Source organism: Silene latifolia, chromosome 2, assembly GCF_048544455.1.
Source record: "Silene latifolia isolate original U9 population chromosome 2, ASM4854445v1, whole genome shotgun sequence".
Lineage (NCBI taxonomy): Eukaryota > Viridiplantae > Streptophyta > Magnoliopsida > Caryophyllales > Caryophyllaceae > Silene > Silene latifolia.
In genome coordinates this window covers 86976486-86992484 of record NC_133527.1, presented here as the reverse complement: position 1 = coordinate 86992484, position 15999 = coordinate 86976486, and the positions used below count along the sequence as shown (strand labels likewise).

At 41.0% G+C, this 15999-nt stretch overlaps 1 non-coding gene across 1 annotated transcript; it reads right to left on the bottom strand.

The window, feature by feature from the left end:
* Positions 1–8829: 8829 nt before the first annotated feature.
* Positions 8830–8936, bottom strand: LOC141644737 (small nucleolar RNA R71). Its single transcript, XR_012544346.1, has one exon. It is a non-coding gene; the product is annotated as a small nucleolar RNA R71 (small nucleolar RNA).
* Positions 8937–15999: the final 7063 nt, after the last annotated feature.

The window sequence follows — 15999 nt, the reverse complement described above, 5'->3', positions numbered from 1 at the left end:
TAACCCTAGCTAAGGTAACTACTCACTTATTATCATGTTGAACATGCTAGCAAGGTTGTCAATCATACAACCAAAGTGAAACATGATGAATAATTGAAAGTGATTAACAATAATTAAAGAGGGATTAAGAGAATTATACCTACTAATGATTCCAATAATAAAGCAAAGAATAAAAGAAGTATTTGATGCTTGATTGAGAGGTTGTCAATCTCCCAATAATAACCCAAATAATCTTCAATTACCCAAAATAAAGGATGAACAAGAGAGAGATTAAGGAAATAAAACTTGTATTAAGACTTGATTAATTGTTGATTACAAGATTAAAGAGACATTTGATTGATATTAACTACACTAAAGATTGCTAAGAAGAACATGCTCTTCTAATTAGACTGATGGGGTATTTATAGTGGGGATTAGGTGGATGAATTAGGGTTAACTAAGGGTTTAAATGACGATTAAGTCCCTTGTTGAGGAAACGCCGGTCTTTTTGGAAAGACCCCGGTCTCTAGAAAAAGATGTGCATCCTTCCTTGAAGCTTGAAGAAGACGAAATGGGTCTGCCTGGGAATCCGGGCGTCTTTAGCACGGGACGGGCGGATTTGGTGGTTTCTGCCCGGGCGTCTTGGGGTGAAGACGGGCGTCTTCTGGAGTCTTTGCCCGGGCGTCTTGGGGTGAAGACGCACGTATTGTGGTGGTGGAGACGGGCGTCTTCTGGGGAAGACGCACGGATTGCTGGGCAGTCTTGTTTATTCTTCTTTTCTTCCTTTTTCTTCATAAAATCCTTGGGGATTTCCTCGGGGATGCAATGATCTTTTCTCATCATTGCCCATCTACTATAGTATGTACAAAGGCCTTCTAATCTTGTCTCTCCTTGATGCTTGGTCATTGAATTCAATCAACTTAGCCTCATTTTGCCATGAAAATGCAAGGTTTGCACTCCTTTCCTACCAAGGGATCAAAACCTCAAAGAATATGCAAAACAAAGAACTAAAGACAATAAATGACCCAAATATGAACTAAAAAGCATGGGAACAAGGCTAATTCGGGTACTAAATATGCTCTAATTATGGTCACATCAAATATCCCCAAACCGAACCTTTGCTCGACCCGAGTAAAGAGGTGACAAAGACTAGGACCATTATTTAAACTAACCTAATAACATAGCCGATATGAGATAATTAGCGGGTCTCACTCCGCCTCTTCAACTCACAACAAGACAACCATGAGGTAGGATGCCTTCTTGCAAGGCAAGGGACACATCCAAACATTAAGCACACAAAATCAAATAATGGATGCATCTACAAAAGAATAGCTACTTTCCTCATCTAAGTGGCGGAAATTATCTACAAGGGAAGCAATTCAAGGGTACACACTCCTTCATCGATGCAATTTATTCAAACTACTAAGCCTAGAAGGATACAAATAAATCACCTCCAAATTCTGTCAAGCTAGGGTACCTTTGTCCTCAATCGTTAAATGCTTTTGTCAAGAATAGACTCCCTATGGTGTTAGAAACACTGGAGGATCGCGGAATTCCCCCTCTTGCCTAGACAAGAAGAAGGGTCGTCCCCTCTCTACCATGCACAAAAATGGATACGATGGATAAAGGGATCAATAGATATTTGAGTTTCACTTTGGGAGTTTGCTTTTGTTTTTGTTTTTCCCCCCAATTTCTTGTGGCATTTGACATTTGAGTACACTTCCTTGCCATTTCTTTTTGATTTTTGGCATTACAATACTTGACAACTTTCAACTTTTCTTTGCATTTCTCTTTGAACATTTTAAAAGTCGCCCCATATGTAGTGAGGGTGGCTTATATTTGAAGCTTTAGGAGTTCTATTTTTGCTCCTCTTTTCATTTGATGCATTTTTTTTTGTAAACTTTCTTTCACTTTTCATTTCATTGAACTCAAATTGATTTCTTTTTGTGCCCATTCCCTTTGATGACAAAAATGTGGTAGAACATGGATGATGGATGTATGCATGGTTTCAAGGGTCACCTTGGAATAAGCGGTAGCCAAGGAGTTATCACACCACAAGGTACTCTTGACTAGGCCTTAATCCATGGGTCAAAGGATACTAGCATGACACATCCTAGGGTAATTTACAAGTATTCTAACAAGCAAAGTTTTAAGAAGAAAAAGCATCTACTAGGGCCTATGTACACTTGTCAAGCTTACCAAGTAGACGGTTTCACAAAATTTTTCTAACATGCAAACTACATGCCATGATACAACTAGCATATAAACATCCTAATGTAAATGATTCTACCAACTAATATGCCATATAAACTAAATGCAAGTCCTAAGTTCACATTGTTATATCGCATCAATCAAAATAAAGCCACATAGTCATTAACATAAAGAGGAAAAAGAAGATTGGAAAGATCATACCATGCGGTCTTCAATATCCTCATGTCTCGGATGTGGCGTAGTCGATCAATGTGAACAAGAATAAACAAACACAATATATACAACAATATATACATGACTACACTACAAAGGAAATGAACTTGTTTTTGGTTTTTCAATCTTTTTCAAATTTGTATGGTTTTTCAAATTTTTTGATTTTTTTGGATTTTTGAATAAAATTTAAGTTAGAATTCTCCATCCCCACACTAATATGGGCATTGTCCTCAATGGCCAAAATGATGGGAAATCATGCAAGCATGATGCATGAATTCTGCTCTAAATGCAAGCTACACTAATCTACACTACATGATGCATGAGTTTTTGTTTATGGCAGAGAGCGTAATTTAGATTACCTCCCGTTGCGTATGCATGTACTTCCCCAAACCGAGTTAGACATTATTTCTAATGTCCTAAAGTTGGGGTAGTTCATGCACACAAGATGCAATGCATGAAACTAAATTTGTCATTTTGGATTTTCAAAAGTGTGAACAATGAAATAAGAACACCTCAATGGGGCCGAGGTGTTAGTCCTCAATGTTGCTAGGACTACTCCAACCATGATCAAGATAAAGTAAATAAAACAAAGAAAGAAGTAAGCAAACCTCAAGAGGGTAGGAGCCTCCAAAGCTTGCTAGTCTTCCACCATATCATCATTATCATTATTTTCCTCAATAGAAGTGGACTCATCACCACTTCCCTCTTCACTTTCTTGCTTGCTTCCTTCATCATCCTCTTCTTCTTCTTCACTAGCCTCTTCCTCAATGCTATCAACAACCTCATCACCGACAACCACATCGTCACCCGGAATCTCACCCCTAGATGCACTCAAAAAGAAGACTTCCCTATCCGTCCAACTAGGCAAAGTACAAGAAGGATCAAGTAGTCCTTGCCTAGCTAAATGAAGGAGGGGTGGATATTGGGCTAAGTAAGCATCTTCCCGATCCTTAAAAGCTTGCTTGTGCATCTCTTGCATAAGTAGAGTCAAATAATCTTTGCTTGCTTCAACACCTTCGGGTTTGAACTCTTGGTACTTGAAAGGATAGGGTGGTGTGACAATGGAAGAGGAGGGCATTTCAATTTCATCCCTTTGTTGTCGGATAATGTATTCGGCGTCTTTTGAGAGGGGAAGGAGGTAGTTGGTCCGATGGACACTCAAACGACAAATCTTAGAAGGCAAAGTAAAATATCTAGCCTCATTGGTGAGCCACCCATACTTGGTGTCAAGAGGGTTATGAGTGACCCACTTGTACTTGTTAATCATAACATCCATATCAATGAGATGACCCCCCTTTTTCGCTACATACTTGCTATCCTTGTTGAAATTCGGATCAAAGTACTTAGCCAAAAGAGTGACTAGACCTCCATTTACAATAACGGTGGTGCCTTGCTTCCCACAATCAACATTTAGCCATCTTTCCACCAAAAGCCTTAGAGAATTGTAAGGCTTGGTGAATTCCCTTCCAATATTTAAGGCCGACTCAAGAAGAACACAATCGAGCTTGGTAAAGTGGTTGGTGTCTTTTCTTTCAATGATGGTATTCCCGATGACCTTATGCCACACGCTAATGCCCGGATGGTGGACTAATAGAGCGCGATTAGCATGATAGTTCTCAAATTTCCTTCCGGAAATCGCCTCCCAAAGAGGAGCGGGGTCATACTTTCCGGGATTCTTGAAATAACTAGGTGAATCACTAAGACCCAATGCTTTACCCAATTCATCAAAGGTGATGCGCCTACTCACATTAGCTAGGCGGAACTCGATGTTTTCTCTAGTCTGTACCTTTGTAACTTTCAAAGAACTCAAGAATTCTAAGGTAAGGGAGGGGTATGTCAATTCTTTTGCAGCAAACAATTTTCCCAACCCCATGGCTTCAAAGAAGGTTTAGTTTTCTCAAGGACACCCAACTTATTCAAGGCATCTTCACAAATAAATTTGGTGGATATAAAGGATTTTCTAGCATACTTGGCAAATGTTTCCCTATGGGAGTTAGAAATGAAAATTACCTCCGGATAGTTCGAAAGTTGAGCAATTTCCGGAGTTTTTGATGTTATTGCTTCCAAGGGAGGTTGTTGTTGTTGCACTTCCAAGTTTGAGCTAGCTACCACCATAGCCAATGAAGCTTTCTTTGCTTGAAGACTCTTTTGTCTTGTTGATAGTGCCTTTGCCTTAGGTGCCTTTGCTTAAGTGCCTTTGTTGCTCCTTTTGTCCTTGCCATTGATGATTGAACCAAGAAAAGAGTGAAAATCTTCAATTTCCAAGTATACCCAAATCGATTTTAAGGTGAAAGGCTTTGCCTTTATAATTTCAAAAATCGACTCAAAGGTTGAATATTTTGGTGCTTGGTTTGATTTTTGTTGAAAGAGGAGTGATTAATTGTTGTTATAAAGATGTTTTGATTTGATTTTGATGAATGTGGTTGAGGAAATCTTGTTTTGGTGATGGATGATGAGGGTTTTGAGTTTTGGGGTTTATGGGTAGTGTTTTGAATGAAGGAATGAAGAAATGAATGGGGGATGGGGTATTTAAAATACCCGAAAAATTTGAAATAGCAGGGGAAGACGGGCGTCTTTCCTTCGGGACGCTCGGATTCTGCTTGTTTTGGTTTGAGAATTCTCGCCTAAAGACGGGCGTCTTTCAGTAAAGACGTTCGGATTGTTCAACTGCGGGACGGGCGTCTTCTGCTGAAGACGGGCGAATTCTCTTCCAGTGATTTTTCTTGTTTTTTCCAGCCAAAAAGACGGGCGTCTTTTCTTTCAGGACGGGCGTCTTTTCTGAAGACGGGCGGATTCTCTTGCAGGATGCTCAGATTTATCAACAGTCCCAAAATTTTAAATTCTTAGCTTAGATGGACGGGCGGATTCTGACAAAGATGCCCGGATTGCCTGAAGACGGGCGGATTCTCATGAAGACGCTCGGATTCTGCCCCTTTTACCCGGATTCAGTTCCATCCGTGTACTTGCATATCCCGTGTCATTTTCCATTCTTCAAATCTCGTGTTCTTCATTGTGGGGGCACTACTAAGGCATGAATAGCCTAGGCAATTGCTATCCCCACACTAAGCTAAGGCACTACACATCAATTGAATTATTAGTCCCTCCCTCACTTCTCTCAAAAATGATAATTATCTTGATCAAAGCATAAAAATCCAAAAATGACAAAAATGCAATGTAAGAATTAAAATGCGAGTTAGGGAGTTAGAAATATTTACAAATGGTGGTTTAGGGAGGACTCCACCAAACTCTCATCCTTAGTGAGATGTCATGGGGGCATGTCCAAGGTGTTGTTGATGTTGCTCAACACCTTGAAGAAGTAATCAAAAGCTTGTTCATTATCATGATAAAGATATTCAGTAGACCTTTGCCCTTATTGTCGGTCTTGATCGATAGCATTACCAATATAAGGATTAAAAATCCCTTAAAACTCATCGTCCCAAAGACTACAAACTTCATCTACTTGATCACTAAAGATCTCTCGAGTTGATGGAGACAACTCTCCCATTTTCTTGTCTTGGCCAATGAGGCCATCCTCTTCATTGCTTGACTTTGGTGAGCTTTTCAAGCTCTCTTTGTTACAATTCACTTGCTCTTTGAATGGAGCATCTTCAATTTTCTTCTTCCATTGGAATTCCGACTTCTTCCTATCATCCTTCCGGCTATAATGATCAACCATTAAACATGGTTCATGCAAACGGGGAGCTCTCATTGTCTTGTCAAGATTGAAAGTTATGCTCTCATCTCCCACTTCTAGAGTGAGCTCTCCATGGTTCACATCAATCACCGCACCCGCGGTGTGTAAGAAAGGTCTTCCTAGAATGATTGGAATGTTGGAGTCTTCTTCCATGTCAACAATGACAAAGTCCACCGGGATGAAAAATTTCCCAATTCTTACGGGAACATCTTCCCATATCCCTAATGGTGTTTTCGTCGATCTATCGGCCATTTGGATTGTGATATTGGTGCATTTAAGCTCTCCCATCCCCAACGTTTTACTTACCGAGTACGGCATAACACTCACACTAGCCCCTAGATCACATAAGGCTTTGTTGATCGTGGTGTCGCCAATGGTACACGGTATTGAGAAGCTTCCCGGATCTTTGAGTTTTGATGTGACCATAATTAGCGCATATTTAGTCCCCGAACTAGCCTTGTTCCCATGCTTTTAGTGCATATTTGGGTCATTTATTGTCTTTAGTTCTTTGTTTTGCATATTCTTTGAGGTTTTGTGTCCTTGGTAGGAAAGGAGTGCAAACCTTGTATTTTCATGGCAAAATGAAACTAAATTGATTGAATCCAATGACCAAGCATCAAGGAGAGACAAGATTAGAAGGCCTTTGTACATATTATAGTAGTTGGGCAATGATGAGAAAAGATCTTTGCATCCTAAGGAAATCCCCAAGGATTTTATGAAGAAAAGAAGAAGAAAGTATGCTGCATGACAATCCGCCCGTCTTCCCCTGAAGACGCCCATCCCAAGGACCACAATCCGTGCGTCTTCCATCAAAGACGCCCGGGCAGCAGCATCCAGAAGACGCCCGTCTTCTCCCAAAGACGCCCGGGCAGAGACACAGGAATCCGGCCGTCCCGTGCCTAAGACGCACGGATTCCAAGACAGCGCAAATTCGTTTCTTCAAGCTTCAAGAAAGATGCCCTTCCTTCAGAAAATACCGGGGTTTCCTTAAGTAGGGACTTAATCATCATTTAAGCCCTTAGTTAACCCTCATGCATCCACCTAATTTCCACTATAAATACCCCATTAGTTTAATTGGAAGAGGATGTTCTTCTTATCAATTCTTAGAGTAGTTAATATCAATCAAATCTCTCTTTAGTTTTGTAATCAACAATTAATCAAGTTTTAATACAAGTTTTATTTCCTTAATCTCTCTTTTGTCCGTCCTTTATTTTGGGTAATTGAAGATTATTTGGGTTATTATTGGGAGATTGACTTTGTTGGTATGATTGACAACCTTGCTAGCATGTTCAACAGGATAATGAGTGAGTAGTTCCATAGCTAGGGTTAATGGGTAATTAGGGGAAACCAACATGGGGAATGATTCATGCTTAAATTAATATGCTTTCATGGTTTATTTGCTTGCTTGTTTTGATCTCAACTCATGCACATGTTATGTTTGATGAAATGCGAGCCTATGAATCCTTGCATTTTTTACCCATCACCTACCTTTTCAATGAGACTTGTAAGATATAAACCAACTCGAGTCTCATTAGACCATGCATGTTGTTGAGTAGGGAAGACTAAGTCGACTTGTAGGTGTTGTACAATCTAATCGATTCGGCTCCGGGACCCAAACTTTCCTAGGATTGTAAGATATAACCCAACTCAATCCATCACAACAATAATTGCTTGCTTATAATTTGAGAACATGTTTGTATGATCAATTCCCATGAATCCCCTATGACCCCATGACACCCTAGTGCTTTTTATCAATTGTTTACAACCCTTTCAATTCATCTTGCTTATTTACTCTCATTGCTATTTAGTTTAGTGACCTTTTACATCAACCCAAATTATGACACCCCTAAGACACCACTAGTCTCAATAGAAATCTCATTTCAATCCCCGTCCCTTGGGATCCGACCTTTACTTGCCTCTTTACTAATTGTAGAGTTGTTTGTGAAGCTATAAATTGTGTTTTGGTCTAGGTGCTCCTAACGACAAGTTACCGAAAAGATTTAGTAGGTCCGACCAAAAATGGCGCCGTTGCCGGGGACGGTGTTATCTTGATTTAGATTTTCTTATATTGTTATTAGTTATTTCTTTCTTTGCCTTGAGGAAGTAAAACTCCTCAAGGTTTGTTCTAATTGTTTTCGAGTTGTTTGAGATTTTGCATGTCTAGAAGGTCACAAGGTGATTTGTTACCTTTTGATCGTGAAATTGAAAGAACTTTGACAACCAATAGAAGACTTGCTAGGAAAAATTTGAGAGGTATTAGTGAGGTTGTAGATATTCAACCAAATATTGAGTTCATCAACCGTTTTGCAAGAGAAGGTGAGAAGAACCCAACACAAAATACAACACAAAATCAACCCACAATGCCTAAGTTTTCATCTCATTCCGTACCCACCGAGGAGAACCTACCCAATGGTACTCCCACACCACAACATCTAACCGGAAATTTCATTGCCAAATCCGCAATTATCCAATTAGTCGAAAGGAGCCAATTTGGAGGGATGCCTAGTGAAGACCCTCACTCTCATATGGAGACCTTTTGTGACTATTGTGATGCGATTTCTCAAACCGGTGTAAATCAAGACCAAATTCGATGGGTCTTATTTCCTTTTTCTCTAATTGGCACCGCGAAACAATGGTTGAAGGGCCTTGATAAGGCCACTCTCGGAATTGATTCTTGGAAAAAGTTGCCTCTAGCTTTCTACAAAAAATTCTACCCACCGAAAAAGACTAACATGCTAAGAGCTCAAATTATGGGTTTTAAGCAAAGGGATGAAAAATCTTTGTATGAAGCTTGGGAGCGGTTCAAAGGAATTTGTCGCTCATGTCCTCACCATGGACTTAGCGAGTGGTTCTTGGTACAACAATTTTGGAACGGTCTATATGAAGATTCAAGGAACATTCTCAACATGGGATCAAATGGAATGTTCACCGAAGTTGATGACAATCAAACTTGGAACAAAATTGAGGAAATGGCGGTCCATAACTCACAATATAGTAGACCTCGCAAGGCTACTAGAGGAGGAAAGCATGAAGTGGACTCCGTTACTCAATTGGGTGCTCAACTTAGTGCTCACATTGATACAATCAACTTGAAGTTTGAAAAAGCTATGGCTAGACTTGAAGAAGCCTCGAAATCACCAAAGCATCATGTTAATGCCATGACGGCATCCTCATCAATCCCAAGTGGGATATGTGAGAATTGTGGAACTTTGGGACATGACTCAAGTGAATGTAGGGTAATGTATAGTCTTTTTAGCCTATTTCAGCACGTATTTCTATGCTTTTTATGTAGCATCTGGCTACAAATACCCCCGAATATTCTACTTTGGTCCGTTTATTGTAAATTGCAGGAATTGACTGGAGAGGAGCTAAATCGAGCCTTAATTGTCCCAATTGTGTGCATTCATGGAAAATAAGGAGCTGGAGCTTGGACATTTAACATTTGGAAGACGTATGAGTTGAGTTTTGAAAGCAATTCAAGTCCTAACGTGCCCATATAGCTCGATCGAGTGGTCTACTGCTCGATCGAATGCTCTATACACTCAAGATTGGTCGATCGACCAGTTTAAAGGAGTCGATCGAGGAAGTTCTGCAAGCAGTGCTCGATCGAGAGGTTGTTCTAGCTCGATCGAGTGATTTGCGTTCGATCGAGTAATCTTTCTACTCGATCGAGGGGTTTTCGTGTGCTTTTAGTTTATTTCCGCCTAATCTTTTATGGGCTTTTGTAATTAGTCCATAGATTAGGTTTAAGACGATTTTTTAGTATAAGACTGAGGAGAACATCGCGTTACTCCCATCTCTTCACCACGTACATTTCGACTGCTACTTCTGTCACTGTTTTGGATTTCCATTCTCTACTTTGCTATTCGGCTTCGGTATTATCAATCTAGTTTTATTTCTTAATCGTATTTACTGCTTCTAAATTCTCTTTCTCTTTGCTTTATAATTGTTCAATCGTTCCCCCATAGTATTATCATCATGCTTAGTTTTAATTATTTGATTATCGTAATTGTTAATCTGACGATTATGAGTAGCTAATTTCCCTATGCTAAGACTATAGGGGATCCATAATTTGAAGGGAGAGTAATCGATCTACTAGGTTAATGCCAGTACCGTCTTTGTTGTTTAAGTGCTACAAATAATTGTAATTGCCTAATTGAGTCGACGCAATTAGACCCTTATTCTTAGTGGACCTTGACATGGACCGAAAGGTTGGAAGGCGAGACTAGTAGCGAACAATAGAGTATTGCGGCGAGGGCGAAAGTTAAACTGTTTACACTTTAGGGTGAATTAAGGACCGAAAGGTGACGTTCGCTACCCCTTAGACGCACTGCATTGACCTGGGACCTAGATTACTCGACCAGATGATTATGGTGAACCGTTTGTCTTAGCTATTCTCCTTTATCTGTTAAACTCCTTCCCTTTATTTCACTTTTCCTTATTCTCTTAGTTTAGAAATCACATTTTATAAACCCCCAAATTGGTTACTTAGACGAACTTAAATTCAGCCGACAAATTCCTACCTCTCTGTGGATTCGACCCGACTTCCCTAGCTATATTAGTTAGAACCAGTTGGTTATTTTTGACAGGTACGCGACAGACGTGTCAAATTTTGGCGCCGTTGCCGGGGAGGTGGCGCATATTTGTTGCTTTAATAAAGTTTGTCTCTCGTCTCAGGGAATTTTTGCCTCGGAAGTCTGTTTGCAAGATGCCTACGATTACAGAGCATACAGAGCCGTGTGGTAGATGTGGCGAGGAAGGACATGACCTTTATGAATGTGTAGCAAGTATAGAGCGCGCTCTTGCTTACAAGAAGTACAAGCAAGGGGTGCCTTTTTCTCAGTTATATGAAGAGATAAAAAGCGTCTCTACCCCTTCTACGCCAGTACCACAACCGGTCTCTCCCTCTGCAAGAGAAGAAATTACCGAGTTGAAATCCATTATGATGAGTATGTCACAGAAATCTGATACGGTTATATCGGAATTGAAAGAGCAAGTCGCGCAGTTGACACACGCGACGGATCAAGCCAAGTTTCTTCCAATTTGCGATCCAACCAGTGCGATGAATTTTCAAAATGACCGTATTCATGAAGAAAACGAGGTGTTGACAGCTGATGATGACTTAGATGATGATCTAGACGAGTTCTTGCAGGAAATACTCGCTGCGTGTGCTGTAACCACTCGATCGAGTGACTCTTCTACTCGATCGAGCGGTTTTAATCGTCCAGTGACTCGATCGAGTGAAAATGGTGCTCGATCGAGAGGTGCAGAATTCCAAGACGGTCGATCGAGTGACACTACTACTCGATCGAGAACTTCAGCTGAAGAGATCACTCGATCGAGTGAAGAACATGGTCGATCGAGCGATCAAGGTACTCGATCCAGTACTTCAAGTGGCGAAAATTCTAATTTACTGCCCAATACCGCCACCGTGTCATCTTCCCCTGCTGTGGAGACGTCACACATTGATAAGGGTAAAGAAAAGGTTGCAGGACCGCTCATCGCTACCAGAGTACCCTTCCCAAGTCGTCTGAAGGACGCAAAGATCGAGCAACAGTACGGTAAGTTCGTGGACATCGTGAAGAACCTCCAGGTAACTGTCCCTTTTTCCGAACTCGTTACTCAGGTACCCACTTACGCTAAGTTTATGAAGGATATCGTGACGCATAAGAGGAATTTGATCGAATTTGAGACAATTTCATTTATGGAAGAGTCTAGTAATCTACTGTTAAATAAGGCCCCTCCAAAAATGAAAGACCCGGGCAGCTTTTCTATTACTTGTGTCATAGGCAATATGGTTATTGATAAGGCCCTTTGCGATTTAGGTGCCAGTGTTAGTGTCATGCCCCTTCCTATCTGCAAGGAATTGAAGATGAGTCATTTCAAGGTGACTAACATTACCCTACAGATGGCCGATAGATCTGTTAGGAGACCTTTAGGTGTCTTGGAGGATGTGCCTGTGGGTAAATATCCGTATACTACCCCTTAAATTGCAGGACTATAACGCAAAATTTACATGCAATTTATAGTCATAAAACGATAAAACAATAGAAACGATAAGTGTACAGAAATCAACCTCGGGTCCTTTTAATTGCGGCGTAAAGATCAGAAATCTAAGCAGATTCCCTCCTAATCGTTGCACCCAAGACTTGGTCCGAGATATGCCCTTGTGCTAGAACAGTGTTCTCCGATTGCCTTGCAATATAGGGAGAACTGTTGTGAGTTTTGTCGAGATGAGAGATCTCGGTTTCGAGAGAGAAAAATTAATCGAAACCCTAATTCTTTCACTAATGATGATTAGGTTAAACTCAAGGAGAAGGCTCTCCTTTTGTTCTCCTAGTTCGGCCAAGCCGAGTCCATGGGGAGGAAATGGGCTTTTCCATTTCCTCTTCTATTTGACTCGTAATCCGAACCCAAATGGCTAAATGTATATGACGCGGTCCGATTATAAAGCGTTATCGGTTATCGGAAATTAAGGCATCGCTAATAATGCGGGTTAGTTTGAATTATTAATACGTGTCCGACAAAAAAAGTATTTTATAATTTATTTTAATATACATTTAATTAAATATAAATCACGTATATTTAATTTTACGAATTAATAGGTTAATTCGCCTTAGCCCATGATATTTAATCCGTATTAAATATAATATCTCAACATCACATATTTGACTAATTACTTAGTCAAATAACTTGACTAACGGTTAGTCAATATTTGGCATCTACATGACAAGTATTTTCATACCGTCACATCTCTCGAACGTATCCTATAGGTGTGACTTTTAGGGACCAGATGATCACCGCCATCTGTATGACAATAACGTCAAACTTATCTAGCAAGCCAACCGTTATTGATAAACGTGGATCAATTGATAATAATACCAAAGTATGCCCTTTGATCCTTTTAGAGGTTTATAAGTCCTTGCACTAATTGTTAAGGACACCAACCCCAACAAGCTCCCACTTGTCCGTACAAGTGTATGTGCAATGACGTTATCCGCACTAACTCGAGGACACAAGCTCCAACAAACTCCCACTTGTCCGAACAAGTGTATGTGCGATAACCGATTCTCATATTCATTTAAAATCTCTCCCACTCAATGTAAAACAATTTGCAGATCCGGATCCACAAAGGTCGTATTTTACAATCGATCCGTATCTAGAGTGGTTTCCCCGACTAGAGAGTAACTTAACCGATAAAACGAATCCGTATCCGAGCATGGCCATGCATTTCGATTCTGACTCCTCGAGTGGCCCCGAGAAATATCGAGTACACGATAAAGGCTGAATATTTCCTTCAACTCGACTCCTTCCGATCTAAGCACAACATGAAATGACCCAGAAAAAATCTACTTGGCCCCCTGTTACGGATGACCGTGAGAAAGAAACCAAAGTCACCCAAAATCGGCCGTAGTCTCAAGAGACAGTCGATAGTCAAAGAATCGACTCTTAGGATCACCATGGAAGTCCTATCCACGACCGGGCAACGAATGTTATAAAACATTTAGGACTCCACGTCGATGTCACAATTGTGTCCTACGAAATATCCGTATAAATCGCCTCGTGATTGGTCGGTCAACCTGTTGACTTATGGCTCGTTGAACCCACCATCAACCAACGTCACGAGAATAATTGCCGAGTTATCAGCTCATGTGGGCAATTAAGGACTAACAAGATATGATGTTTGTTCAGTTCACTTTGTGGTGTTCAAAATTGTCGTACAATTCCACATGAAAAACAATATATATATATAAAATATCAAAACGATGATGTCGTATAGAGTACAAAGGAGAATGAATCTGATCCATAAAAGAGTACTACAACTCAGGAACACGTTTGATTCCCATGGAATTTACGTGCCCTTCATGCTTATCTTGTCGTAATGCTTTAGTGAGAGGATCTGCTATGTTATCATCTCTAGCAATCTTTTCTATCACTACTATCTTTTGCTCCACGTAATCCCGGATTAGATGAGCTTTCCGTTGTACATGTCTAGACTTGTTGCTAGACTTTGGCTCCTTAGCTTGGAAGATGGCACCACTATTGTCGCAATAGATGGTGATCGGGTCATTCGAACTAGGCACTACGGATAGTCCATGTAAGAATTGACGCATCCATATCGCTTCCTTTGTTGCTTCAGACGCGGCATAGTACTCGGACTCGGTCGTAGAATCTCTGTAGTGAGTTTGTTTCGAACTCTTCCGGTGACTGCAGCGCCATTAAGAGTAAAAACGAATCCAGGACCGAGATTTCGAGTCATCTCGATCCGTTTGGAAGCTAGCATCTCACAGAATCGGTTGCGCATAGCTTTTGAGAGCCTCCATAAGTCAATACCCAATCTTTAGTCCTCCGGAGGTACTTAAGAATGTTCTTGACAGCCAACCAATGTGGTTCACCTGGTTCTTTGTTGGAGTCGACTTGTCATACTCAATGCATATGCCACGTCCGGAGTGTGCATATCATGGCATACATGATTGATCCTATTGCCGAAGCATAAGGAATCCTTGTCATGCGCTCTTTCTCTTCCGGTGTCTCTGGTGCCTGAGACTTGCTCAAATGCACCCCTGGGGACATGGGAAGGAACCCCTTCTTGGAGTTAGTCATGCTGAATCTCTCTAGGACTTTGTCTATGTAAGACTCCTGACTGAGAGATAACATCCGTCGTGATCTATCTCGATAGATACGGATGCCAAGAATTCTTTGTGCCTCTCCCAGATCTTTCATCTGGAAATGGTTCTTCAACCATACTTTCACCGAAGTTAAGAGAGGTATGTCATTCCCAATCAGGAGTATGTCGTCAACATACAATATTAGAAAGACAATCTTGCTCCCACTCGACTTGATATATAGACATGGTTCCTCGACAGATCGAGTGAATCCATTTTCTTTTATCACTTGGTCGAAGCGATGATTCCAACTCCTTGATGCTTGCTTAAGTCCATAAATGGAACGCTTAAGCTTGCACACTTTCTTAGGATTTTTAGGATCGATGAAACCTTCGGGTTGTACCATGTACAACTCTTCCTCCAAAAAGCCGTTTAAGAAGGCGGTTTTCACGTCCATTTGCCAAATTTCATAGTCATGAAAAGCGGCAATCGCTAAGATAATCCGAATGGAACGCAAAGATAACTACGGGTGCAAAAATCTCATCGTAGTGCAAACCTGGCACTTGGGTGAAACCTTTTGCAACTAGTCGTGCTTTGTAGATATCTTGCTGACCTTCCACAGAATGCTTTATCTTGTAAAGCCATTTGCATTGAAGGGGACGAACCTTAGCAGGTAAGTCAACAAGATCCCACACGTTGTTCTCATACATGGAGTCCATCTCGGATTGCATGGCCTCAAGCCATAGCTTTGAGTCAGAACTGGTCATGGCACCTTTATAGGTTGCGGGTTCACTACTCGTTAAGAGTAGAACGTCATCTATGTCATGTTCCTCGACCATACCGATGTATCTGTCCGGAGGAATAGAGACTCTTCCCGACCTCCTAGGTTCCTCAGGAATATTCACCGCAGCCGGGATTGAAGGAATTGGTTCCTCCAATGGTTGCTCGGTGTTTGGTTCTGGAATCTCCGACAGGTCGAAGGTTCTATCACTCTTTGCATTCTCGAGAAATTCCTTCTCTAAGAATGTCGCACTAGCCGCAACAAAAACGCGTTGTTCGGTTGGCGAATAGAAGTAATGACCACGTGTTCCTTTAGGATAACCTATAAAGTATGTCTTGACCGATCGCGGGCCGAGCTTATCTTCGTGTCTCCACTTGACATAAGCCTCGCAGCCCCAAACCCGTATAAAGGACAAGTTAGGGACCGTTCCCTTCCATAGTTCATATGGAGTCTTGTCATGAGCTTTAGACGGACTTCGGTTAAGTATTAGAGCGGCGACAAAAGAGCATAACCCC